Source organism: Oculina patagonica, chromosome 5 (genome assembly GCF_052425735.1).
Source record: "Oculina patagonica isolate OP01 chromosome 5, crgOcupat, whole genome shotgun sequence".
NCBI lineage: Eukaryota > Metazoa > Cnidaria > Anthozoa > Scleractinia > Oculinidae > Oculina > Oculina patagonica.
The window spans coordinates 11,499,669-11,522,570 of record NC_135762.1 but is presented as its reverse complement, the minus strand read 5'-3'; the positions used below and the strand labels follow the sequence as shown (position 1 = coordinate 11,522,570).

Below are 22,902 nucleotides of genomic sequence, written 5' to 3'. Positions count from 1 at the left end.
CTGGGCCCACAAATGGAGCTTTTATTTTTATTATTGCTCGGGCAAAATAATTTTTGACCGGTCGATAGCTTTACAACAAAAAGCTGAATAATGTAGCTAGCTCTGGGAGAAATTTCAAGTTCCTGCGGTTCTTCTGAGGTAAGAAATACAAGTTTACGTCAAAAGTGGCCGAGAACTGGGCCAAGGTGGCCGAGAACTGGGCCCACAAATGGAGCTTTTATTTTTATTATTGCTCGGACAAATTAATTTTTGACCGGTCGATAGCTTCACACCAAAAAGCTGAATAATGTAGCTAGCTCTGGGAGAAATTTTAAGTTCCTGCGATTCTTCTGAGGTAAGAAATACAAGTTTACGTCAAAAGTGGCCGAGAACTGGGCCCCATACTGTTCTTTGCCCCGTAAGCTTTTTTCTCTGTCCTTCCGCCGAAGCAAAAAAACACAACCTGATTACACATTAACCCAAAAGTCGACCAAGTGTGCCTGCAACGATTTCCTGTCAAAACTAAAATGAAAACCATTGCGGTATGCGTCACCCGTAGCGGTTTTGTAGCAACCCCGAGCTATCCCCGTCTTTTTGGCCGCGCCAGGAGACTACGCTCTAGGACGACCAAAGGGTAAACCTTAAATCGGCCACGCCCGATTAATTAAGCGACAAGTTAAACGCTCTTTGGCAGTCACGAACGAACACCTCCAGTTCTTAAAACCATATAAAAAAAGGTAAAATACTTTAATAAAAAATAATAAACAATAACTATGCCGCATACGATGCTCGCTAACTTCTTCGATCTGTTTTGTACCTTTTGAAAACGTTTTGAAAATGAGCAGGTTTCTTTTTATAGCACCCGCCGATGTGTTCCTTACCATATGCTTCCTGTTTCTAACGTCTTGAGGACGACGTGCTTCGCTGGTATATTCGTTTTGAACTGTTCACGTTCAATTATTACGCAAATAATCGTCAATCCAACACAGACGTAAAGCAAAAAATTATGCCTCTTAAGCAAGACAGAATTTCGCTTATTTCATTTTATTGGGATTTTCCCAGTTTAAACAATACAGTAATTGAACGAAATGATTATTTGATGTGTTTTATTTCTTCACCCATTGAATTACAAAGGTAAAGAAATTACAGTCTGCATACAACTTTTAATGCCACTAAGGGCTCTGTTCTGAGCTGCTTTGTCACATCTTTTATTCTAGCTTTTCACAAGTGCGGTAACAGCCTTCACAGTAGCAGGGCTTACATTTAGTTCCCTGAGGACATGGCACTATCAGTCCTTCGCAAGGGTTCACAAAACAAGGCACCATAACACGGCACTCTTTTGGACATCTTAAATTCTGGACTAAAGAAGAATAACGTTAGTATCACAGTTTTTGCATCATATAACGTGAGTTTTATTCACTGCTTTCTTCCTGCTTAGTTTCGTACAATTTAACGATAATATTTCAAGCTGCAAAGCACTCGACCATTCCTCTTTAGCAACCAACTATAGAGATACGAAGCTGAGCATTATGGACAAATATTCATGTCACTATCGATCGGTAGAAGACTGAAAGTAACTGTTACCTATCGCCTACTACGTATCCACAGATTGTACAAAAAAGATCCTGAAATAATGTGAAACAGGATATTCAGGAAATGATATCGTTAAAGATAACACCGGCCATATCGCGCGAGTCATAAATGACATGAACAAAATGATCTTAGCAGGTTTGTAGGATTCCCAGTGAACAAGCGCTCTTGGATTTGAGATAAGACGAATCAGTGATTCAATACTTCCGTATCTTCACCAGCAAAATTCATAAAGGACAGGTAAGCGGACGCGTGTGGTAGTGTTAATTTGGTAGAACATTCATAACACCCAACTCGTGATGGTGTCCCGAAATGTTATACAAGTGGTTTGACTCGAAAACCATTCAACATCTACAAAGATAAAGCACTTAGTCGTGCTTGCTTTGTGAAAATATTAAGGATGTCATTACAAAATACTTGAAACGGCGGAAACGTTGACACTACAACTTACTTGGTAGTTTGAAGCCTTTAACCTAGAAGAAAAAAATATATGATAATAACAAACATGAATATGTTAGATTGCTCAGTCAACAACATGCTTTGGTTTGGTCGTTCACCTTTGCTTTAGATACTGATTAAATGAGATTAACTTAAAAAAGCAGCTTTCAAACTGGAAAATAGAAAAAGAAGAATGAAATAATAAGGACAATAGAATAAAAAAAATCGTGCATCCTCCCATAAAAGTAAATGATTGCCTAAGGTGGTAAATTTATTTTAAAAATCTCTTTTTTATAGCATTAGAGTAGACTAGCGGATGTAATATATATTACGTGTCTTCAGCATACTGTTAAGCCCGGGCCTTAAAACGAGGATGAAAGTTGATGAGAGTCCAAACTCTCACTTTCGTTCGGCATGAAACTCTTATGTATCATATCGACTCTCGTGGGCTTTCATGCGCTCTCATCGACTTTAAACGTGTTTAAAAATTTTCATGAGAGTCGATGACAGTTTTCTCTCGTTTGGCCCGAGTTGATGATAGTCGATGAGAGTTGACGTAATCTCATGAGCGTCAACTCTCATCAACTCTCATCCTCGTTTGGCCCGGGCTTTACGTCCTACTGACCTGTCCGATATCGAGGCACAAGACGCACAGAATACCAAGCAAAACCAAGCACTTCATGTTGCTAACTATGCCCTGGACAGATAAGAAATCAGAAAAGTCACGAGAATCCGTGCTGAAGTTTCCTGGGTTTACCATGTTTACCGTGAATTTACACATTTAATATTTCATACTATTTGAATGTTATTTTGCGAACTTTCATCAGTTCATACAAAAAGGCAACGAGAACTAAAAAGAAAAAATTAAGAACACCAAAAGGTTTTTGCTCACCAGGTTTTTACCCTTAAAGTGTATGACCGTGTTGTAGGCTCTTCGAATGGATGCTGAGTGCTGAAAGAGTGAATAACAGTATTTGTTTTGTATAGCCTTAATCCGTATTCGTGAATAACTAAGTGTGATAAAATATCAAAGCCATAGACAGCTAAACAAATTGTGAGCAAAGTTAGGATGTATTGGTTCTTAAAGTCCCAATTTTTTTTTTCTCTTTTCACGATGGTTAGGATCGATTTACTGTACTCAGAATTCAGGAGGTCCAGAGTTTCACTGAAGATATGATTATTAAGCTCGATACACGTGACGGATGATTTTCTAAGAACGAAAGCGCACACTGAGTAACCAATTCATTAAATACAACTATTAATATCACATTTGGCTTAGTTTTGCTTTTAAAGAAAGTCAACAGTGCATAAAATGTGTCCAAACGAAAGTGAAAAACATGTGAAAAGATCGGAGACAATATTCCATGCCATCCGTTGGATTCCTTTCGAGAGAAGATTGCCGAAGAAAACTTTTGTCAACGTTGGAAAACGATTCCTGTAGACGGCTGCTGTGCTGTAAATCCTGATATGACTTTTGCTTCAAGCCCCTTAAAAGCGAATTTGCTAAAAACAATAGTCATGAGTGTAAGATTTTGGATTTAACCTTGATGACGCTTTAAGTCATAAGACAAACGGGGTGAAAATAGGCATTACGCATTTTTAAACTTCTACAAGTGTATAAGTCTCCTTTGGTCTAATAGTATGATTATTTCATGGGGTCCCACTATGTCTTCCTTCCAAAGGTATCCGGTAAAAAGGGTGACTCAGTGAAAACGCAAATTTTGGAGCAGGCTCATCTGACGTTAACGCGTCCACATGACTCGTCAACTTTGGCCCGAACATATTATGTCAGAAGAGCTTATTGTAAAAATATAAATATAAAAATATAAATAGATAAAGTTCATCGCGTCTGTTCATTCCATAGGGTTCAAGAGTCTTGCCCTTGTAATTGAAAAAGCTTCTCTCACTTTTACTCTTAGTAGTTCTAGAGGAATGAGTTCTATTTTGTTTATGGAATTGTTTTCTTAAAAGAAAGGCTACGACGTATAATGGGCTTTTGCAGTACTGGTACAAACGCTCTACGACAGAGCTGTGCGTTCTTTTAGTATCTTTATGGTTTAAAAGTTTTTTGGTAACTCCGATTGAATAGCACAAAGTTAATGGATTCGAATTCAGTCAAAGCTGGAGATTTTTTTAACATTAAAATGACATAAAACTGCAATGATCTCATTCTCTTTCTATTCCTACATCGCATTTCACATGCGGGATTTATTTCTGTCATACATTCGCCATGACCATAAACAAAACAAGCAAAAAGTCAAACACCGGGGGGGGGGGGGGGTACTCCCATAAATTTTGGATAGGGGTGTGTCGCGAAAGATAAAGGGTAAAGAAAGCGATACCCGTTTTAAGGCCCCAAACCGAAAAATGACACCCTATTCAAGGGGAGGAGAAGCGTTCCGTGACGACCCAAATAACAGCCAACCGCGCACGGCAAAAAAAAATCTTTATAAAATCGCTTTACTAATACTTGAACGGTTAGTTCAGTTTTAAGATTCCTTTTTATTTTTCGTTTAGCTGGGCGTTTATTTTAGCTCATAGAATGTAGGTACCCTATCTAAGGATCACTCCGGGAACACAATGCCAAAAGGAGATAAAAAGATACCCATTTAATGACGAACCTCAAAAACCATACCCTATCCGCTGTCCAGCGGCACATACCTATATAGCCCATATATTGGAGTACCCCCCTCCCCCCTGGTGTAAAACACTACTTCACAGTCACGAAGGAACACTTCCACCTTGTTACCGGTTTTTGTTTTAGGTTGGGAAGAATTGCGTTTTCAGTCACCGTGTGGACGGAAGACCAATCGGCAAAGAAAAAAGTTGACTTAGAGAATTCAAATATTTAAAATTCCCTCCCACCCTCTCCCGCCCCAAAAATGAAAACGATAAGTTCTCAAATTATCCATACTCCAATCTGATTGAATTCAGTCCTAATTGTGTTACGTTTCTTTTACCCGCTGTTTCAAAGGGACAGTGTCACTAGATGTCTTCTAAGTTTTTGTGTAAACTATGCTAGAACTGTGAGGGTGCACTCACTGTTCAACAAAAAAACCCTTGAACAATAAAATTAAAGAAAGGCATAAATTCATTCCCCAAGATTTGAATATACTCTAATCAAGGATTGTTATGTGATTTTCATCCTTTGAATAGTTGGATTTCCAATTAATACCAGCACGTGCACCTTCATTGAATTTTCATATAGCACTAAATCTTGGTGACACTGCCCCACTGTGTCGGATCTTTTAAAAGAACGTTTTGAAACTGAGTAGCGTACTCTTTAATGTACCCGCTGATGCCGGCATTCCTTGCCAAATGCTTCTTAATTCTGAGAAGTAGCGGCCAAGGTGTTTCTCTGGTGCATTCTTTTTGTTCACTCTTTATTTCTTGCGCAAATGATTTTCAATGCTACGCAGATGTAAGGCAAAAAAAATCTCGCTTATTTCATTTTATTGGGATTTCTACAGTTATTTTTATTCTACATTAACTGAATTACACATTTTAGAAAATTAAAGCCTGCCTACAACGTTAAATGTAAGAATAAATCCCATTGAAGGCTTTTCTTCTGATGTTTTGCCACATCTTCTGTCCCGTAATCAGGGTTCTTCACAAGTGTGGTCGCAGCCGCCTCTACAGTAGCAGGGCACGCATTCAGTTCCTGCAGGACAAGCCTCTGTCGCTGGCAGTACATCGCAGGGGTTTGCAAAACATTCCACTGGATTTTTACACTTTGGACAGTCTAAGTACAGGAAAAGAGAGTAACATTAGTATTACCGTGTCAGTTTCCGCTTTTCGTGGCGAGATTAATCAGTTTTAATTTTATCCACTGCATTTAACGGTTCTTTTACTAATTCCAACTGTCCACTTCATTACTAAATAAAAAGACTTTATTTATTTATTCTAAATCTTCCTACTGAATAGGAAGAGATATGGAGAAATTATCAGGCTACCAACCAACAACAGAAGACTGAGAGTAACCAGTTTATCAACGCGTATCCATGCACTGTACATAGAAAATTATAAGTGCAGGCCGGATAATCATAAAGGACATTGTCAGGCACTGCACAAAATGACGATAAGAAAAATGTTCTTAACGGGCTTATACGATTCCCAGTCAACAAGCGCTGTTAATTTTGAAATTAGACAAAGCCCCAGTTCGTATAATCGTCATTAGTAAATCTGATACAAGGCAAGAGGAAAAAGACACTCATGATGGAGGCATTTTTGGGTGTGACTTGACGGTCAGTCATCCGTTAAAGCATACTTTGTGCTTGCTTCGTGAAAACATTTAGGAAACCACTAAAAATAACTCTACGCACTACTTTAAACAGCGGAAACAATGGTATAAAAACTTACTATTCACAAGGTCGCCTTCAACCTAGGTGTGATGAAAATATAAAAACAAACAAAAAACCTTTGTTAGATGATTCAATAAACAACGTTGCACGCTTTGACGGTTTTTCGTAAAATCACTAGCTTTTAAAATTGGAGAAATGTGGTTAGAATAAAGGGGAAGTTGAATTGAAAGCAAACATCGATTCATCCACCTTTAAAAGTAAATGACTGCTTGAGATGGTTAGTTTTTTAGTTGAATGTCAGCGGGATATAGCTTATTTCGTTTTCTTTGTTTATGGAATCAGAAATTAAGCACAAAGGAGAATAGCAAATATATCATCAGAAACCCATGGTGTTTCTGATATCATTTATATTACATCTCAAAGCAGACTATTTCGTCCTTTACCTGTCCAAAGTCGAGGCACAAGACGCACAGAATACCAAGCAAAACCAAGAACTTCATGCTGCTTACTGTAAAGTAAAATCAATCCAATCAATCAATCAATTAGCCAGTCAGTCAGTCAGTCAGTTAGTTAGGTAGGTAGGTAGGTAGTCGGTCGGTCGGTCGGTCGGTCGGTCAATCAATCAATATCGCTAATGTGTGTTTTGAGCTTATACGAGTATAAGGTAAAAAGCGAAAAAACATTGCTTCAGACGTGTTAAAAGAATCCCGCTTATTTCAATTTATTAGAATTTCTCTAGTTCTACTCAAATAGCAATAAAACGCTATGAGTATTTTATGCATTTTCTTCATATAATCATTGGATCACACAATTAATATAAAGGAGCCAAGTCATGGGAATTTCGCAGGTTTTTGGTCTAAACTGCAATTAAAACACAACACCGACGAGCCAACAGGGCACCTGACGGATTATCATGGCAAATATCTGATCGGAAAGACTGTTATATCCCCTCAGATATTCTTTAGCGCGTAGTCAACTAGAACTTTCGTGATATGGGAAACATAATGCCTGTTGTTTTCAAAGTGTGTGATTTTTGGTTATGGAAAAACGCCAGGTATGATTTCGGAAAGGCAGCCACAGCTCGCAAATTCGGGCGGTACTAAGATTTGTTTCTCTCAAGGTTTCCGCCTCTTTAATATTCAGCTAAAATATCCGAACAGGTTAAACTCTAATAGTTTATACAAACAACCCATTAAACTGGCCTAAATGATATGGGGAAACGGAAAAACGACATTCCAAGACTTTTGTTAGAATTTTCTTGTTTGGTGCCCCTGGAGCCAGAAATATTTAGATGTCTAAACATTCACACAATCTGGTTGCTATAAAGTGACTGAGGTCATAGTCCGGTTCAGTAGCTAACATCGCACCATGGTTTCACAACACAATGCCAATTGTCTGCATATTGGACTTCGCGTTCTCGCTCGAGTTAACTCTTCCTGTTTCCCTGCCAAAAACTTCGCCAGCTTTGTTGATGTAGATCAACGTTGCCGGTGAACAGCAGACAAAGTTTGTTAGCAAATCTTGATGTTGCCCTTCAGTACTATTTAATGTCTTTAATTTTTTTTCTCGGAATATCGAACAGATTCTGATGACAACGGCCAACAGAAACGCTTGTACTACTGACACGCAGAGTGCAGTGATAAAACAAGCAACCAAACTGTTACAAGCAGTGGTTAGCGGCTTTTAGTATGTCACAATAAAGACAGAAATATATTTGCTCCAAAGCATATAGCGGTGGATCTGTACTCTGGTCAAATTGCAGACAACCATTAAAATTCTCTGATGCGCCCTGTTTTCAAATACTGTTCCCATAATTCGAGCCCAAAAGGAGACTTGTCTTATTTTTTTGCTCAGTTCAAACTGTGAAACTCAACTGGCTCAAAGAGCGTTCACAACCAAGCATACAAATGTTCAAGATTCTGTCTACAGAAGATCTGTAGCTTCTTAACAGTTCAATAATTTTGCTCAATGAAATGTTTTCACACTCAGCAATAGTTATTAACAACATTTTATCCATATTTCTTATTGTCTAATGGTAATCAGATTATGAGAGTTTAGAAGATTGTTCAGGTTGTCACAAGCCTGTTTCTCACTATCGTTTTTTTCGGACTGTCACTTACCTTAAGCTTGTATTTTTATTTTTTTGCTGATGAACTTAAGACAAGACGCTGGAATTGATCGAACAGAAATGAAGAGAAGGCTTTATCTTACAAATAACCAGTACTGTGACACTTTTCAGCACTCCGCAGTCCTATCACATCAATAATTAGTCTGTTTACGCTTGGACCGTTGCTTCCCTAGCAGTGGATCTGTACTTTGGCCAAATTGCAGACAAGCATCTAAAAAAATCTTTTACGCAAGTTGCTTTAAAACACAAGTGATGCTCGCGTTTTCCGAAGACGAGACTAAGCTTATTAGTTTTGCTCAGTTCAAACTGTTGAACTCAAGCGGTTCTAACTGTGTCTTTAAATAACAAACAAATGTTCAAAATTTGTCTGCAGATGATCTATAGTTGGTTAAACATTCAGTAATTTTGCACTGCGACGTGAAACTGTAAATATTTACAGTATTCTATCCATATCGCGTGTTTTCTAATTGTAATCATGTTATGAGTGTCAGGGAAGGGTGTTCAGGTTGTTACAAACTTGTTTCTCACTGTTGTATTTCGGACTACAGTATCACTTACCTTGCGCTTGTTTACTTACTCTTTTGCTGACGAACGTAAGGCAAGGCGTTTGAACTGATTGAAAAGCAATGAAGGAAAAGTCTTTTTCTAACAAAGAAACAGCACGACACTCCAATTGGATGACAATGGAAGATTAATAGTTTCTTTTGCATAAAATGATCACGTACACATCTCAATAAATCAGATCCACAGGTATGAAAAGAAGCACGTTTTAAAGTAAATTGACCTTTCCTCTTAACCCTTCAGTTACGGCTGCTGAATTTATTTAAAAAAACCTATTTTAATCGTTGATTTTTTTTTGTGGTACGATGCAAAATTATTCTACACTTTGCTAAAAAAGCACTCTTTACACTGTGGCAAGAGTTCGATGAAGATTCCATGTAAAAATGTAGAATTTTTTTTTTGGCAAATGCGCATAAGCCAAAATTTGCATGGACATTTTCTGGCTGCCCCGTACCATTTTTTTTCTCGGCTCCTTTTCTTTACATTTCTCTCTGCCTTCTTATTCTCGCTACATTCTTCCTGTACATCTGATTTCTTCTTCTGGTCAAAAAAGTTTTGGTCCTTATTTATGATAAACCCCAAAAAGGAGACCCTGATCAACTAGGTATATTGGCCTGCTTTACCACCAAGTTGGCACCCAAAACTGATCATTTTTTTTAGATTAGCACTGTCAGAATGCAGCTGTTTTCAAAATGGGCAGTTGTGTGGAAAGTTCTTTTCAATCTGTTTTAGTCTCGAATCTCAAGAATCCACTGACGTGCGAATTGATGACCTCAAAAGTGGTTGAATGGTACCGATCGACCTCCTCCAAACCCGTTTATCGTGAACTGAAATGCCTTCTTTAAAAAGGTTCCCTCAAAGCTCTCCGCAAGGACGAACACCTTCTACACATGATCAATTTTGCTTCGGCAGCTTAGCATCTTTCATTTTAAGACTTCTCAGTACTAATCATAAGGTAGCTAGCGTTTTGTATGCGTTCGAACATGATATATTTCTGCGTGTGGTGTATTGTGTTCAAGTGGCACTTTTCAGTCTTTTCAGCACTCCGCAGTCCAATATCTATCCAATTGAAACATAAGTCTATTATAAATAACGCTTGGAAGCTACAATATGCTTCTATAGTGCCAAGATCTTTCTCTTTTGATCTGATTCCAGTTAATTTCTAAAAAACAGTTTTTCAAATACAGTTTCTACATGCACCTGGCCAATTAACTCTTCTTGACTCCCTGCAGATAATGTTTCAGGTTTTCGGCACATTGACAATACTTATTGTTGTTAGTTTTCCATTAAAAAGCTTGTTATATTTATATTCTGTGTGTGAAATGTCAGTTTTGGGCGTTTTCTGACACTAAACGACTCTTTTAGTTGCTTTTAGAAAGAAAATACATAGGCCTGCATGTAATCCGTTGTTTTCCACTGTTGCTCTAAGCCACAACTCGATGCCGATTATCTGCATATTGGACTCCGCGTTCTCGCTCAAGTTAACTCTACCTGTTTCCCTCCCAAAAAATGCACCGGTTTTGAAGATGTAGATCAAGGTAGCCGGTGTATGGCAAACTACGTTTGTGAACACTAATCTTGATATTATCGTTTCTATTTAGTATGTTGAGAATATTTTTTTCTCGTCGCATCAGTTTAGTTTCTTTTAACAACTGAAAGCCCGAGCAGGAAAGCATCTACGTGTACTATACTGACACGCAGAGTGCAGCCTGATCTAATAACAAGCAACCAAGACTATGCTTTTAATGTGTGTCACAATAAAGACATAAATATTTTTGCTCCAAAGCAGTATAGTAGTGGATCTGTGCTTTGGAAAAATTGCAGACGAATATTTAAAAATCCCTGATGCACCCTGTTTTCAAACGAAAGTGGTGTTCCTATATTCCGAGCCCAAGAGGAGACTAATCTTAATGTTTTGCGTAGTTCAACTTGTAAAACTCAAATGGTTCCAACAGCGTTCACAAAGAAGCGTACAAATGTTCAAGATTCTGTCTGCAGATGATCTGTAGTTTCTTAAAAGTTCAGTAATCAGGAAATCTTTGCACAGGCAGCAATTACTAATTACAGCATTTTATCCACATTTCGTGTTGTATTATTGTAATCAGATTATCAGTGTCAAGAAAGGCTGTTCAGGTGTCAGGAAAGGCTGTCCAGGTTGTTTCTCACTATTGTCTTTTCGGAATGTCACTTACCTCACGCTTGTATTCTTACTCTTTTGCTGATGAACTTAAGACAAGACGCTGGAAATGATTGAACAGGAATGAAGGGAACGCCTTTATCTAACAAAGAACCAGCACGACACTCCAAGTGGACGCTATGGAAAATTGTTTTCCGTGGAAAGATGACGTACATGCGCAAGACCATCAAATTCCTTAATTAGTGACATTTAATTATTGTAAATTAATTCCTTCTTTCAAAGGTTCCCGTAACCAGGACAAACACCTTCCACTCATGATCAATTATACTCCAGCAGCTAAGCATCCGTTAGTTTAAGATTTCTCTGTACTACTTATAAATTCGAACCGTTCAAAAACTAGCGTTTTTGCTTCTCTTCTTCAACTGCTCTCCGGAACACAGTCCTTACACACACAGGTTCTTTATCTCTTAAGCTATTTCTTCGCTTGAGTTAACACTTTATGTTTCCTTGGCACAAAGATGCCAGCTACGTCAACACACTTGAGGTAATCTTAACACTTAAAATGAACCACATTCCACTCCGGCAAACAAATTCATTTTCTACTGAACTAAAAGTGCTGGCTTGGTTAAAGTTCCATTCTTATTTGGTTTTGAGTTTATTTAACATCGATCAGCGAGGATCACTATTATCCTCAATTTGGCGCTAGTTTCATAAGTTTATGATCAGCAATACATATAGTGTTTTGCTTTCAAGTGGCACTATTCAGTCTTTTCAGCACACTGCAGTCCAATATCTATCCCATTTATTCATTAGTCTATTAACGCTTGGAAGCTGCAGTATGCTTCCATGGTGCTAACATTTTTCTATTGTGCTCTGATTCTAGTTAGTGAACGTTTCCTAGGGAAAAAGGAAAAGTTAACTCGAGCGAGAACGCGGAGTCCAATACCGGGTTTTTTGTGTATAGTGGAAGTGTAAAAAAAAAAGAAAAACAGACCTATTATTTTCTTTAAACTAGCAATTAAAATAGTCGTTTATTGTCAGAAATACGAACACATCGTGCAGACAAGTTTTAATTTAACTAACAACAGTTAAGCGATTGTCTGTATGCCGAATATCTGATACAATATCTTGCAGGGAAACATGAAGAGGTAATTGGCCAGGTGCACCTAAAATGTATTTGCAAAACTGTATCACTGTGCAAACAAATCCTCAAGCTTATTTGATGTAGTTCAACGTAGGGTATACAGCAGACTAAGTTTGTCATCAAATCTTGATATCTGATCGTTTCTATTAAGTATCTTTAGAAATAATTATTTTCTTGGCTCATCGAATCAGTTTCTGTTTACCAGCCAAACACAAAGGCTTCTGAACGCAGAGTGCAGTGGTAAAACAAGCAACCAAACTATCACAACCAGTGGCTAAATGCTTTTAGTATATTCACAAAAAAAGAAAGAAATATTTTTGCTCTTAAGTATATAGTAGTAGATCTGTACATTGGTCCAATTGCAGAAAACCATTTCAAATTCTCTAATGCGCCCTGTTTTCAAACCAAGTATTGTTCACATTTTCTGAACACACAGACGAGATCTAGCTTTACTAAGTTCAAACTTTAGATCTCAAGTGGTTCCAACAGCGTTCACAAAGAACCATACAAATGTTCAAGATTCTGTCTACAGATGATCTGTAGCTTCTTAAAAGTTCAATAATTTTGCACAGTGAAATATTTAAACATGCAGCAATAACTATTTACGGCGTTTTATCCATATTTCGTGTTGCCTAATGGTAATTAGATTATGAGTGTCAATGTCTTTGCTCTGGTTGTCGCAAGCCTGTTTCGCACTACTGTTTTTTGGGCTGTTACTTACCTTATGCTTGCACTTTACTCTTTTGCTGATGAACTAAGGACAAGACGCTGGAAATGATTGAACAGGAATGAAGGAACGCCTTTATCTAACAAATGACCAGCACGACACTCCGATTGGATAAGAATGGGAAATCAGTTTCCTGTGTATACAATGATGACGTACGTGCACGAGACCATTAAATTAGTGACATTTAATTATTGTAAATTAATGCTTTCTTTAAAAATTAGGGTTCTCCGCTAGGACGAACACCTTGCACTCATGATTAATTTTACTTTAGCAGCCTAGCATCCTTTAGTTTAAGATTTCTCGGTACCACTCATAAAAATTTAATTCAAACCGTTTAACTAGCGTTTTGTGCTTTTCATCAACATACACAGTTTGTTAATTTCTTCCATAAAAGCAATTCCTTGCTTGAGTTGACACTTTATGTTTCCTTGGCACAAAGCTGTCACTGACGTCAGAACACTTGAGGTAAAAAAGCTGGTGTTTTGCTATTATCTATTGATCTATTGCTCTTAGTTGCATGGGAAGCTCTTTTGTTTTGGTATTAAACAAACCACCCACTTAAAATGATCCACATGCCACACCGGCAAACACATTTATTTTCTACTAAACTAAAAGTGCTGGCTTAGTTAGACTTCCATTCTTTTTTTGGTTTTGAGCTTATGAAACGAACCCAGACGACCCATATTATCCTCAATTGCGATCAATTCGGCGCTAGTTTTATACGTTGATGATCAGCAAGGCATCGACAAACATGATTTAGGAGGCACTTTTCAGCCACTCCGCAGTACAATATCTATCCCATTCATGCATTAGTCTACTGAAGCTGCAGTATGCTTCCATAGTACTAAAATCTTTCTGTTCTGCCCTGATTCCAGTTTGTGATCGTTTGCTACAGTTTTTAAGTTTCTAGTGCATCTGTTCAATTAACTCTTTCTGATTCCTTGCAAGATAATTTATCAGATTGTCGTCACACTGAGAATACTTAATTGTTCTCAGTTTAACACTGCGAGTGCTCATATTATGTTTAAACATTAAAATACGATTTCTGTTTGATAAAATCAACTGTCAGTGCCGGGCGTTTTCCAACAATAAACGGCTCTTTTAGTTGCTACTTTAAAGAAAATACATAGGTCTGCACGTAGTCCGTTTACAACTGATGCTCTAAACTACAACACAATGCCGTTTATCTGCATATTGGACTCTCCGTTCTCGCTCGAGTTGCTCTTCCTGTTTCCCTGCCAAAAAGTTCACCAGCTTTGTTGATGTAGATCAATTAGGGTGTACAGTAAACAAAGTTTGTTCATAAATCTTGATATTGTTCTTTATATTTAGTATCTTTAAAACTATTTTTTTTCTAGGCACATCACGGTAAACGGTAAATATAATTGTAAAAATAAATTTATCACGTAAAATGTAAAAACAAACTTTGTATTCACACACTTTCATGATTAAAATGATCGAAAGAAAAGGCAAAGCAATTTTATATACCTCTTACGAAATATGTGAAACATTTGAATGCAGGGAAACACACATGCAACGCAGAGTAAAACCCAGTACGTCTTGTTGCCGGATCTCTTTTTGTAGAAAATACGAAATAGTCCGTCAATATGGTGAAATAATTGTGCGATTTTGGTTAAAAGCACCAAACTTGGCACAGTGATAGTATTCGATGAGCTGATCAATTTCCTATCTAGGCCCGACATTCTTTCAGGGGGGGCACTTGTTTGAACCCAGGGGGTGTGAGCTTTATTGGAAGAGTTACTGCATTATTTGGGTTGGAAGCACGGAATTTGGTATAGTGATGCCGTGATTCGATGAGCTGATCGCACATTGACTGAGTAAAGAAACATTTCACGCAGAAGGTTGGAGCGTTGAAGAGAATGAGAATCCTCCCCAAGAAGGCTCTCGAGGAAATATACTTTAAAACAATTATCCCCAGTGTAACATATGGAATCTCAGTATGGGGAAATTGTTCTCCTTCTGCACTGAACTCTCTACATCATATTCATGCAAGAGCAGCTCGTATTGTGAATAACGTTAATTCAACGATGGCAGATGACACATGTCTCATAAAATCCGATTGGCTGCCCATCTCCTACTTCTATAAAAAATCCGTACTGTTACTCATGCACAAAGTATATTATGAAACAACGACCCAATCAATATGCGAACTGTTTTCTAAAAGAGTAACTTCTAGATCTTCTCGTGTTCCTAACCAATTTAACATCATTAGATTTAAATCGGAGACTGGCAGAAACACCCTACAATACAGAGGTCCTGTAATCTGGAATTTTGTAAATAGATTAGTTAAAGTACCAGATAATTCTTATTCTTTTAGACAAATTTTACATAAACATGTTAAAATTGTAGACAATTTTTCATTTGACAAGGGGGCAACAGTAGTCGCTAATAAAAATGATGATTTAATATATTTTTAATTTTTAATCTATTATATTTTTAATGATGTATGTAAATTTCTCTTCTTTTTATCTTAGTGTTAGTTAGTGTGCTAGTTTTAAATTTATAAATGTAATTCTTAATTTTTAGTATAGTAGGTCCACATCAGCCCTTTGGCTGCCTTTTTACCCAACCTACTCATCAAATAAGGTATGTAGGAAGATATGGGCCCATCCGGAATTCTTTTAACGGGGACACTTTATGTACCCAGGAGGAAGGGGTGGGTAAAATTTGAGCTTTATTGCGAAATTTACTACATCCTCTTCGGTAAGAAGCACCAAATTTGCCACAGTGATATTCGGTGAGCTGTCAAGGTAGTTATCACGAAATGGAGGGAAACTTACTCCTAAATGAAAAAAACTTTGACGTTAAGACGGTATGTGAGTAACGAATTTAAAAAAACAAGGCTGAAAAATTTTAAGGTGCTTTATCCACAACGCAGCTTCATTTAAACATGGATTTGCAACTTTGACCGGAAGATCATTATAATTTTAATTTAATATAGCATGAAAACCCCATATATGGGTGCTTCGTGGACTTGAAACGTTTTTATTTTTCTCGCAGCGCTGAAGGACGGCAATGCTTAAAATGATCCAGAAGGCAACATAAACGAATCTTCATATCTCTTACGAATAGCCAAGATGATGTTTAGTTGTAAAATATTTAGGTTTAAAAGTTCCAATAATAGAAACCTACCTCGGAACAAACCGTTTTAAAAGACATCGACTTCACACATTTACCCATTTCTCGTATTTTATTATTGAGTTTTTTAAGTCTACTCCACGTGACATCAAGTGCATATCATGAGAATACTTTTTAACTCAAACTCTTTTTTTTAACTTCACACTCATTACATAAGGCTACATAACGGGATTAAGTTCAGATGAAACTTTTCCCGCCGTCGTTACAATATTAATTCCAGGCATCAACGTGGTTCACAGAAGGCACGACACTCTCCGTCACAGTGGCAAAGCCGACAAACGTCCTCCCGAGCACAAGCTTTATATCTGCAAGGGTTTTTAACGTTTGAACCATCTTCAGGATCAGGACATTGTACCTCTGGACCTCCCTGACATTTCTCAGATGGGCAGCCTACGGCAAGAAAGAAAACAAATATTGAGATCCCTGTCGCCAACGCGGAATTTGATAAAAAAAGGAAAATTGAACATAGCAGTGGGTCGTTAAAATATAAAGATAAAAGGAAAAGGGGTTAAGAATGTAGGCCTTTTGGAATACGGTAAAATACCCGCGAGTAAGAACCTGCTTATTCCCAAGTTAGCCTAAACAGGTTCTTATTTAAATCATAATAATTAGCATCAATTTAGGCTATTCAGGTTCTTAATAGGTCGTTATTATCTGAGCAAAAATTTACATTGTTTTAAATATAGTTTTAGTGTTATTCATCCTTTTCCTTTTATTTTTTTTTGTAATCGTATTCATAATAGTTTATGATTTTCGACACTCGCATTTACGTTATTCTCACTAAATTTCGCGAAAAACCAAGAGCCATATTTCGCGATTATTAAATTTCGAGATTTTGAGAGGAAGGTAGAATTCGAGTGTATTAAATTTCGCGTTGTGTTTTTCTATTCTTCAATATGAAGCTTTGTCCTCAGAACTGTAACAACATAATTAATACGATCGTCATCGTAAAAAACAGCAACAAAACAATCTTAACATAACAAAGCATAAGGTATTCCTCAGTCTAAATACCTGATAGATACCAATCTACGACTGCAAAAGCCAGATTTTGAAGAACTTAGCTGCAGAGGACAGTTCGGACAGTAAGAGTGATGCAGTGGAAGATGGCTGATGGTCAAATTTAACAACAACAACAACAAAAAAAATTCAAAACCTGAAGCTGAGACATGTTCGAATTACTGTTATAAAGCACATTGAATTTCATTATTTTATTGATATATATACGGTATTAAATTGCGCGATTTTAAACTTCGCGTGTCCTATATTTCGCGAATATTAAATTTCGCGATTTTTTCAAGATCGAGAAAATCGCGAAATTTTGTACTCGCGAAGTTAAGTGAGAATAAGGTACATTGCAGCGGGAGTGATAAGGCTCCAAGGTGTTTCCAAAGAGGATCCAGAATATCGACTAATCTTATTTCCTTAAAAGTAAACATTTTTAATCGATTTTAGAAAATAAGGACCTTTTTCCAAATTTTAGGTTTAATAAAGAGGTTCTTATAAGGAGCGTGTCTAACTGACAAATTTTAGCCTAACAGGTTCTTAAAAAGTAATTAAGCTCTTAATCGCGGGTTTTTACTGTATTGATGGCCGATCTAATCTCTCGTTAGCTAATGGATAATACTCAGTGACCCATCGTGTATTGTAAATTCCATGTGGCAACAGTTAGTTCTGATTTCAATTTAAAATAATACGTATGCTAAGGATTCCGTTTAAGAAAATTAAAAGTCTAAATCATAGACTTACGTCTTGCTGGTTCGCCTTTTACCTGGGTATGATAAAAAAATAAGGTTAGAACACTTAATAAACGACTCTAGTATCCTCTGCTTTACATAAAATGGAGAACAAAAAATTATTATAACAATAAAACGTACGTAAGTTGCTTTAAAGACTGTATGCAGACAATCAAGCCAAAATTTAATTGCGGCTATCAACAGCGTTTGATACGTAAGAATGGACAATAATTTTGTTACATAAAGGAAAGATTATCTATTTCTGATATTTTATAACGTGTATCAAAGAAAGAACTGAAATTGGTCGAGTCAAGTGCACGCAATTTATCAAGCATTTTGACATAAACTTGTCCGATGAGGCGGCTATCAACAGCTTTTGATACGTTAGATTGGACACTAAATTTGTTACAAAAAAGGAAAGACTATGTATCTCCGATATTCTTAAGCGCGTATCAAAGAAAGAACTGACATTGGTCGAGTCAGGTGCACGCATTTCATCAAGAATTTTTACATGTACCTGTCCAATGAGGCGGCTATCAACAGCTTTTGATACGTTAGAATGGACACTAAATTTGTTACAAAAAGGATAGCTTATGTATCTCCGATATTCTATAGCGCATATCAAAGGAACAACTGAAATTGGTCGAGTCAGATACACGCATTTCATCAAGAATTTTTACATGTACCTGTCCAATGAGGCGGCTATCAACAGCTTTTGATATGTTAGAATGGACACTAAATTTGTTACAAAAAGGATAGCTTATGTATCTCCGATATTCTATAGCGCATATCAAAGGAACAACTGAAATTGGTCGAGTAAAATGCACGTAATTCATCAAGGATTATAATACGTACCTGCGAAATGTAGAAAACACACAGAATACCAAGCAGAACGAAGAGCTTCATAGTGTTACCTGCAAAGGAGATAAAAAGAGGCAAAGGAAAGTCAAATTTCAGCCTAAGTTTCCCTATGTGGTCAGACTTTAAGACTTTCTCTTTACTTAAATGTTATTCTGGTACGTTTCAGCAGGTATAAATAGTTGTCTTATTTTTTCCTCGAAATAATTGTAATGAACATATTAAAGGTAGATGTTATGTGCTATTAAAAGATAAACCTTTCCGCTCACCAGTTAAATTGATGCTCTGAGTGTATGACGTGCTCCAAAGGCTTTAATTTCGGATATCGGAAAATATGAATGTGAATTTTCTTTACAATTTCCCATTGCTTATTCGTACATAATTAGGTTTGGTAGGTTTAGGCAGCTGAATACATTGTAAAATATTCTTGGTTTTCAGCTGTATTGATCTTAACAAACTGGGAGTGATTTTTCGGTGGAAATCATGAGACTAAGAGTTAGATTTTTCCTTAACAAGAACAATTCAGCTTGAGATTTTTCGACTGTCAGAATAAACTAGATAATTTTAGACAGTTTTCTTCAAGTGTTGCTGTAATTATGATAAGAAGCAATACGCATATTTGCCCAGTTACGAAAATGCGATATTAAATGTTGATATTGTTGTAAAATTGAATATTAAAATTGTGTTTATGATACATTGATAAATCAAAGAAAACAGTTCATGATCACGAACACAGATTAACATCCCTATAGCACCTTTTCGCTCCATTTTTTACCATATAGGAAAAAAATTGTATGTGAAAAATTATTGAAAAGGATTGGCAGTTAATGTGACTAAAATTTCCAACGAACATAGTTAGAGGACGATGCACCTGTAATTGTTAAAAGCTGCCATTTGTATCATTATAATTCCATATTGGACACTTTATTTGAAGGAAAATTAACCAAAACCATGGGCCGCTGCGCCAATGCAACGAGGACTGATGTAAGCAGAATTATGTTTTTATGACTTACACCCCATCTTTCCCAAAATAACGATACCAGGAAAGAAACAACATCATAAATCAAACATGGATATGCGAAGAGCGAATTTTTGAAAATTCATATCTAAATTAAATATGTGACAATAGATTTGGTAACTGATATTTCCAAATTAAAAGGAGCATAATAATTAGCAAATTATTTTTCTCGTCATCCTATGATTTCACGTTATACGATCTGCGAGACTGGGAGTTAACGGATAAGTTAAAACATTAGCACGATTCCGCTTTTTTATCTTCTTTATTTTACAAATCTTAATTTTAAATAAAGCATGAACATTGACATTATGTATTTTGTTAAGTTATTAAATAATAAAGGTACAATAACTTATGTTTCTGATTTTAACTTTTCTGCAGGAAATTGCTCTTAAAAGCACATTTGTCCACATTGGCCCTGAAAACCCCACTTGGGAGCGGTCAATTAAGTATTTTTAAAATGTTTAAACTTAAAGTAAAGATCATAGAAATCGATAGTGCCGACAGTTGAGAAGCGGCACCGAAAGTTGTAAATAAAGGTAATTGGCAGTCGATAATTTGGGGGAACACTTATTTTTTTTCGTGCAGTTTGGAAAAATACACACTCAACGCGTATATCCAGTATGAGTTTTTTTAAAAATTTCTCGGCATTTTTATTCAAAATTGCAGTGACACAAAAATAATGGGATTTTTTAGCATAACTAACTAAATGATGACAGTGACAGGACTTTTCTCTTAACTTCTTTATTCTACAATCGTTGAATACAACGACTAGGAACGTTTAAAGTAAGGCCAGGCTTCTTGAACGTGTGTATCAGCCTTTTCGAGGGATTTCACATTTATGGTGACAGCCGCGACTGCCACAGTAGCATGGTCTGCATACAGTATTGTCAGGACATGGATCAGCCAGGACATTGCAAGGATTTTTGGCACACGGCACTTCAGCGCAATCAGGAGGACAATCTGTATGTAAGCGAGAAAGCAAAAATCAAGTGAAACTGAAATTAGCAATAGCAATACAGTTCTGGTTGCAAAATATTAATGTTTCCCTTTTCCATAAAACATGAAACCATTTTTAACTGTTCTCATTTTACAACAACTGCGATACATTTCGCAATTGGTGTGATAAACAAATTGCTAAGCCACTCACCATGAAAAATTCCGATTACAACCAACCCCTTAAAAAGCCTTCCGCAAATCTCAAACGCAAAAATAATTCCGTTATAAAAAAGCACCCGAAAACAATTCCGACGAATTTAGACCTTGATTTATTCTTTACACCACTACGTTTCAAGATATTTAAATTTATGAGTCCAGCAGCGATACAAAGTCTGGGAGAGGACAAACTTACGTCGATATCACTACAGTGTGTAAAGCACTTGACCGGAAGAGATTAAAGAGCGTGTTAGTGGGATAAAACCAACACCCATCCTTATTAGCGAAATAGATAGAAATAAGTAATAGCCGACTTGGACCCTTTATATCACCTATCTTTAAACCGAGATCAGAGGCTCTGCCGTGCGTTTCTTAAACTTTCCGAAGCCATTTCAGACCCATAGTCTGCTTTTATGTCTTCAATATTTGTCAAATGGCGGATTAGTTTTAATGTGAAAACCAATCCTTGAAGTATTATCAATTTAAGGCTTCAATGTTCTCTTTTAAAATCTACAAAATTGGATATCTGTTTATAAACACTCTGCAAACAAACTAACTTTTCAGACGCGAAATGGCTTCAAGAGGTTTGAGAAACGCTCGTCTGCAGGTCTCTTTGTAATTCGTGATAATTTGGATAATCTCTTATTAGCTATAGGTGCATTATTCAGAATACTATGTGGCAACAACAACAACCAACAGTTAACCGACATATTTGACTAACCTTTAAAATGGATGCTCTCAACCTGCGTTCGACCAGTCAAATAAAAGAAAAAAAATAAGTGTTTACACTTTGCTTTAAATAAGTAAGATAACTTGACGATTATAGTGTTAAGGCCAGAAGTCAGAACTGTTAAAATGGCTGCCGAAGTGAATCGATAAAGCTTCTTTTCTCCCCTGGCTAAGCTGATGTAGTTCATTGTTTTTACTCATTTGACCGATAATTGTACAATAGAACAAATTAACAGATCTTTTTCCAGCTTGATATGTGTCAAAACGGACTACTTGTGTTGCAAATGCTAAATATTGTGGTTAGGGAGAGGAGGTGAGCGAATCACGCATCTCTGGTATTCAACTAATAATATAAACATTATACCTGTCCGATGTCGAGGCACAAAACGCACAAAATACCAAGCACAATCAAGAACTTCATGTTTTCACCTGCAATAAGGAAACGTTTAAAACGTCCATATAATTTTAGCAGTGTATCCCACTGTAAAAATTACAGAAAATAATTAGCTGTGAATAACCTAATTTTCCACTCTCCAATGTTGAACGTGTTCCCATTCAAGGCTGTTGCACATTTAAGGCTGTCGCTCTTAGCTCAACAGTTAAATAATGGATGTTTCTTAATGGATCCGCACTTCTTATTGGAAGAAATTTTTAAAAAATTGCCACGTTAATTGTGGACCTTACATATTAGCTTGGGTGTGTTTTACTGGTTATCGTTTCCTACGGAGTTTTTGTTTAAAACAACAGTTTCTTTAAACAGTCTCACACTCTAGCCTTTATTGAGTGGCCCCTTTGACTTAAAAGTATATATACTAGTTATGCAACGCTTTCGAGTGGTATACTATGGAATATCCCACGAGTCACTTGTATTTTCTCGGTATACACACTCGCCTTAAGGCTCGTGTGTATACCAAGAAAATACAAGTGACAAGTGGGATATTCTATAGTATACCACGAGAAAGTGTTGTGTAACTATTTTATATCATGCCATAGAAAATACGCTAAATAATTTCGTCGAGAATACAATCGCAGCGCACGATGGTAAGGTTGGGTTGAATACCGTCGAATATACAACGGCTTTCCTGTATTCTGATTGGCTGTATTTTCTATTGCATGGTATAAAAACCTATATAATAATAATTGTGTGATAATTGATAAATTATCTTTCACCTGAAGTTAATACCTAGCTAATATGCATAAATTAGCTTGGAAAATTATTAACTAAATTATGTAGCATAATTATTTTCC

The 22,902-nt window shown here is 36.7% G+C and overlaps 2 long non-coding RNA genes across 5 annotated transcripts; both read right to left on the bottom strand.

The window, feature by feature from the left end:
• Window positions 1-1,074: 1,074 nt before the first annotated feature.
• Window positions 1,075-22,458, bottom strand: LOC144655450 (uncharacterized). Of its 2 annotated transcripts, XR_013571107.1 has the most exons (7): window positions 22,173-22,447; window positions 22,019-22,083; window positions 21,647-21,668; window positions 19,025-20,733; window positions 18,753-18,811; window positions 17,911-17,932; window positions 16,198-16,554 (listed from the first exon to the last, which is right to left on the bottom strand). It is a non-coding gene; the product is annotated as an uncharacterized LOC144655450 (long non-coding RNA). The 2 variants fall into 2 exon arrangements; XR_013571106.1 differs by lacking the exons at window positions 16,198-16,554; window positions 17,911-17,932; window positions 18,753-18,811; window positions 19,025-20,733; window positions 21,647-21,668 and adding exons at window positions 1,075-1,339; window positions 2,021-2,042 and having other exon boundaries at window positions 22,173-22,458.
• On the bottom strand, window positions 5,444-13,068 carry LOC144655451 (uncharacterized). Of its 3 annotated transcripts, none has more exons than XR_013571109.1 (4): window positions 13,000-13,068; window positions 6,752-6,816; window positions 6,367-6,388; window positions 5,444-5,749 (listed from the first exon to the last, which is right to left on the bottom strand). It is a non-coding gene; the product is annotated as an uncharacterized LOC144655451 (long non-coding RNA). The 3 variants fall into 3 exon arrangements; XR_013571108.1 differs by lacking the exon at window positions 13,000-13,068 and adding an exon at window positions 11,190-11,309; XR_013571110.1 differs by lacking the exon at window positions 13,000-13,068 and adding an exon at window positions 8,995-9,162.
• Window positions 22,459-22,902: the final 444 nt, after the last annotated feature.